Below are 6,000 nucleotides of genomic sequence, written 5' to 3'. Positions count from 1 at the left end.
ACGTTATAAATGCGAAAATGTTTTGGTTGCTTTATTGATTTTTACTGAATCACTAGTAGGGGCCATTCGTACTTGCGTAAATATGGCGATATTTTTTCACCGTCGCGACTCCTTTCAAGCTGTTTTGCCTATTAGTTAAGTGGCGTGGCAAATTCTCGACTAATTCGCTTTTTCTGGCGACCTTTTTTTGTTCAAAGGGGTAAAAGCTCAAAAGTTTTGCGAGTAAGTTCGATTCATTGTTGTTTGGGTAACCGAACTTTGCCTTGCTTTGAATATTAGATAGTTTATTCGGTCCAGTCGGTTATTAGTCGGTCAAGCGCAAGGCTTTCACGCAATAAAAAACCGGCCAAGTGCGAGTCAGACTCGCGGGCCGAGTGTTCCGTACTCTGCTGCTGTCATATGGCAGTTTTTTTAAACCCATACCTACTCCTTTGGTTTCTACACGGCAAAAAATACCCGTAAATAGACTAATCTGGAAGGTTAGTCTACTTACCTTACATCTTAGACTGCATCATCACTTACCACCAGGTGGAATTGCAGTCAATTGTGCAAAATGCAGTAGCATAGCGAGTGGAAGTCCATACAAGAGACCTATGTCCATTGTCCAGCCGTGGGCGTCTATCGCTTGTCAACGACGACGACTACTTACTTGTAGTTATCTGAATTTTTAAAAAATTGACTTATTTTCCTGACAACGAAAGCAGCTGAGCTGAGTTTTTTTACCCGACTACGGCAAAGCCGAAAGCAAGGGTTATGATTTTAGCAGTCTATGTATGTATGTTTGTATATATGTAATATGTAGATATGTGTGTGTATATGTATGTTTGTAACCAGATTCTTTCTCTATAATATTATGAGCCCCGCATTGAAGCTTACAATCCGGAGTCACTCCCACAAACCGTGGAGTTCTCCCATTTTAGTGTTTTTCCTTTAATCATAAGTATAGTTTAAAGTTTGTTTTGGTTAGTTCCTTACCATAGAATCTCCTGAGTGAGGATATAATCTACACATGATAGTAATCACGCGCATGAATCATAATGACAGGCGTTGATTACCATCGCGTAATGACTGTCTTCCCATCGACGACGTGTTTACAATCGCACATTTGGTGCGAATCTTCAGTGTGGTTCTCATCCATCAAATGCATCACTGGTTAATTACTTCGTAACAGTGTAAACAGATATTGCAATTTAGCTTTTTTTTATTCAGATACAAGTTACTTAGCATTTAATTGCACTGTCTCTTCGACGTCACTGGCAAGCGTCCAATGTTACCTTTTTACTTTTATTCAAATATAGGTAAGTTAGCCCTTGACTGCAACCCCACCTGGTGGTAAGTGATGATGCAATCTAAGATGTTAGCGGGCTAACCTGGAAAGGGTATGCCAGTTTTTATTAAACCCATACCCCTTTGGTTTTTACACGGCATCGTACCGGAACGCTAAATCGCTTGGCAGCACGGCTTTGCCAGTAAGGTGGTAACTAGCCACGGCCGAAGCCTCCCACAAAACCAGACCAGATGTTCAGAAATTATAAAATAGAACCTGGGACCTCCCACTAATAAGATCACAGCGCTTACCACTGAAACAACCACAGCCAGTAGGTACCGTCGCTCGCAAATCGGTTCAGAAATCTCGGAGATATCAGTGTACATAAGTAGAAAAACACAACTCCATTTTTCAAAGTTGGTTAAAAATTAGCCTATGTTACTCCTTGCTTAATCCTCTACTTGTCAGTGAAAGTCCCGTCAAAATAAGTTTACCCATTCCGAAGATTAGCCCGTTCAAACAGACACGACACTGCAATTTTATTTATTAGTAAGTATATTCGCCTAAGTTAGTGAGTTCCTTATTAATAAGCTACTAACATTACTAGTACTTAGTACTAACATTACTAGTGTTAGTAATGTTAGTACTAAGTACTATGAACGTGTGACTTTTAGAAAGCTTGTTATAAAAGCTCATAACCGTGTTGTGAAGTTTAATGAATAATCCTGTAGAACAGACGATATTCCGCAAACCATAAGGCTGTAAAACCGTTTAAACCCAGTAAACAACTACATTTTACAATTTTCTTTACACACGTTCACTTTATATGCAACAAGTACATAGTAATTGTCTGTCCTCCTTTATGAATATTAAAAGTTAAAACATTGTTATGGTGGTGCTCTCACTTTCTCGCAGTAAGTATTTATTTTATTTTACCCAACTTTTTAACCCCCGACCCAAAAAGAGGGGTGTTATAAGTTTGACGTGTGTATCTGCGTATCTGTCTGTGTCATCGTAGCTCCTAAACGAATGAACCGATTTTAATTTAGTTTTTTTTTTTGTTTGAAATGTGGCTTGATCGAGAGTGTTCTTAGCTATAATCGAAGACAATCAGTTCAGCCGTTTGAAAGTTATCAGCTCTTTTCTAGTTACTGTAACCTTCACTTGTCGAGGGTGTTGATTTACACTTGTCTGTTATTTAATCTGCTAGCTATAAAAGTCTTACGAAATTAAACGCTTTAGGTTTTTTTAATGCCAAAATAATGTTTAATTTTTAATTTAATGTTCAATAGGTATGAAATGTTAACGGAAAAAAGACAACTCAGTAGGTAAGTATTATATATAGGTAGGTATTTCCTTTCAAGATTGCTGTTATAAGTAATTAATCATCGATTTAAAACAAATATATCGAAAATTAAAAAAAAAGATAATAAACAAAACTTCCTACGGTCCTACGTACCGCTCGAGAGGGAAAAACACGTAATTATAGATATAAAACCTCTTTCGCCATAAAAACTCCAGATAAAAAGGTTGTGAAGGCACTTCCTCAGTCTAATACCCCATAAAATGGTTCCGTACGCTCATTAACACTATTTTTAACACTTTTTACTCAATTTCATTGAACGCACCGTCCTCAATGAGGATCCATTTATATTTTAAAAGCCAAAAATCTACGAAAATAACACTTTTTGTTTACTTTAATTTTTAGTGAGCCGCATAAACGGTGTGCCGAATTTTCTAATCCTATAACCATTTCAGTGAGCATTAAAGTCCATAATGGCGTGACAAGCTGCACGTTATGACGAGGAAGCTGTATGATGGATACGATTTATAGACAAGCGATTGACGTCTTTAACGCGGTTCTAATTAATTTATTGGCGCTTGTGAAGCGGAAGTGGAAAGTCATAGAGACGCATTATATTAGTTTTTTTTTTTAAATGTTGCTGTTGTGTATTGTAGATCAGCAAAAGGAGCAATTAAAATACATTTGAGCAAATAAATGATTATGATTATGGAGCCAGAAGATACTCCGGTGTCGGAGTGAAAGAGGCATAAATTGTCACCACTATATCGTCTTCCAAATTTAACAAATCGGACAAACAAAGGGTGTGCAATAATACCTATTTTTAACCCCCGACCCAAAAAGAGAGGTGTTGAAAGTAAAGAGTAAAAGAGAATATTATACAGAGTAAAGCCCTTTCATACGCCACCCAACTGAACCAAGTTGGGTAGCGTATAAAAGGGCTTTACTCTGTATATTCTAAAAAAGATTTTTATTTCATTTTATGCATAATAGTTTTTGATTTATCGTGTAAAATGTCGTAAAAGATACACGAGTACGGAACCCTTGGTGCGCGAGTCTGACTCGCACTTGGCCGGGTTTTTTATGTGCCTTTTCCATTGCCACTTCGGTTTCGTAACCCGCTGAGCTTTGTGGATTGCTCTGGAGAAGATCCGTAGGGATACGGATCTTCTCGTATCTGTTTTGATCGCGTACAGAAACTTTTTACGCCACAGGCCTTCTCCACAGGTTTCTGTGTGCTAGTGAAGCACAGCAATATTTACAGGACGCATCCGGCGCACAACTATTACTTAATAGCTCGTCGCACCGCGCGCATTAGTTGCGACAGTACTCCCAAAACTTTGCATTTATTTTCTACTAGCTGATGCCCGCGACTTCGTTGTGGATGTAGGTTTTTAAAAATCCCGTGGGAACTCTTTAATTTTCCAGGATAAAAGGTATCCTATGTGCTAATCCAGGGTATAATCTATCTCTATCCTAAATTTCAGCCAAATCCGTTCAGTAGTTTTTGCGTGAAGGAGTAACAAACATACACACACACATACAAACTTTCCCCTTTATAATATTAGTGTGAAACTGGATGATAGCCGTTTCACAGTATAAGGAAACACAGTAGTTGGCTTCGGTCTCGTGGAAAATATCCCGGCATTAATTACTATGGAGATCCTGGGTTGACTTTATCACGTAGAGAAAGCCCAAACATAGCTCATTCCATCGCCCGCCGAGTGAATTTGAGCTTTCTAATGAGGCTTATAGTAAGCGATAGCCAATAAAGATATGTAGAAAATGAAATGAAGTATGCTAGATCGTACACCACCATAATAAGAAGGACAAAAGTAAAACATTCTACAATAATAAAGTTGAAAACTAAGTAAAACCCGACTGCGATCGTCTTAATAAACACTGAAATAATAGAGTAAAAGTGTTTTTCTGTCACTTGGTATATTTTACTTGGTATATTTATATTCATGAGCTCAGAATTTTCTCCTCTTTCAGGACATCCCACTCGATACAATAGCAAAAAAAAAAATTTGGAGACCTCCACTTTTTTGATGTAACCTACCTATAGCCGAATCAATTGACACCTCATTCATCAAAATTGGCCCAGAAGTTTAGGCACTACGTTGGAACACACAGAATCTTGATACAAACATACATATACCATCCTACATAGACTGCTAAAATCATAACCCTTCCTTTTGGCTTTGCCGCAGTCGGGTATAAATAGTAGTACAATTTGGCGGTCTATATGTTTTATTTTTTCAAACTCTCCCTTCAGTTTGAGAACCGCTGGCGTGTGTGTCGCGCGGATTTTTTCTTCAGCCCTGTAACACGACACTAAAATTGAGTTTAAACAAACAGCCGCGGCACGTGAGCGGGTTTTGAAAGAGTTTATACTTAGTTTATAATATCGCCACCCATTAGCCAGCTTTCTTTTATACTGAGCTAAAGTAAATGATTTTTAACCCCCGACCAAAAAAGAGGGGTGTTATAAGTTTGACGTGTGTATCTGTGTATCTGTCTGTGGCATTGTAGCTCCTAAACTAATGAACCGATTTTAATTTAGTTTTTTTTTGTTTGTAAGCTGGCTTGATCGAGAGTGTTCTTAGCAATATCCAAGAAAATCGGTTCAGCCGTTTGAAAGTTATCAGCTCTTTTCTAGTTACTGTAACCTTCACTTGTCGGGGGTGTTATAAATTTTTAATTTACACTTGTTATGTAATGTAGGTATACCTACCTATAGTGCGCGGTAGGTCGAGATGGCAATCGGGATATGAGGCAGGGGGACGCCTCGCACAATAGCACGTGTGTGCGGGGCGTCATCTGTCTGTCTGCTACCTTTTCACGGCTGACTTTGGTACCGAGTTAGCTTGCGTCCCTGTAATTGACATAGGCAACTTTTTATCTTTTAATTTTTGGTTGCTGGTGAACACCAAAAACCAAAGTTTCAGCTTTGTAACTCATCATTTCGTTTACGAACTAGATACCTGTGACCGGCGGACAGACAGACGGACAGATAGATAGCAGAGTGACATAAATAGGGCTCAGCATAATGAATGAAAGAAAAAAACATAAGCATGAAAGGTTTTTTTCCTTTCTTGTGTTTTCAAGGTATGCCTTGAATACACACGGGCATACAGCGCTGATTTTCATTTCTCTGGTTTGATTAAAGCGTCAATCAAATCCCGTATATTGCCGCTTTTTTTCGTTTTTGGTTAGTATTCGTTAGTTATCTAAAGTTAATTTAATAATTGGAAAATCAGCCCTCATAAATCATAGTCCAGAGTTTTCAATGAGGACCAGGACAGCAAATCAAACCAGCATTTAAAACAGATAAAACGGAGAGTAAGCACATTAAAGTGTTGTATTGCAAAATAAAGTGGGGCCCAAATCAACAAACTTGATAGAAATATAGTCCGAAAGATTGTGA

The sequence above is a fragment of the Maniola jurtina genome, chromosome 24 (assembly GCF_905333055.1).
Source record: "Maniola jurtina chromosome 24, ilManJurt1.1, whole genome shotgun sequence".
Taxonomy (NCBI): Eukaryota; Metazoa; Arthropoda; class Insecta; order Lepidoptera; family Nymphalidae; genus Maniola; species Maniola jurtina.
This window is presented reverse-complemented; position numbering follows the sequence as displayed.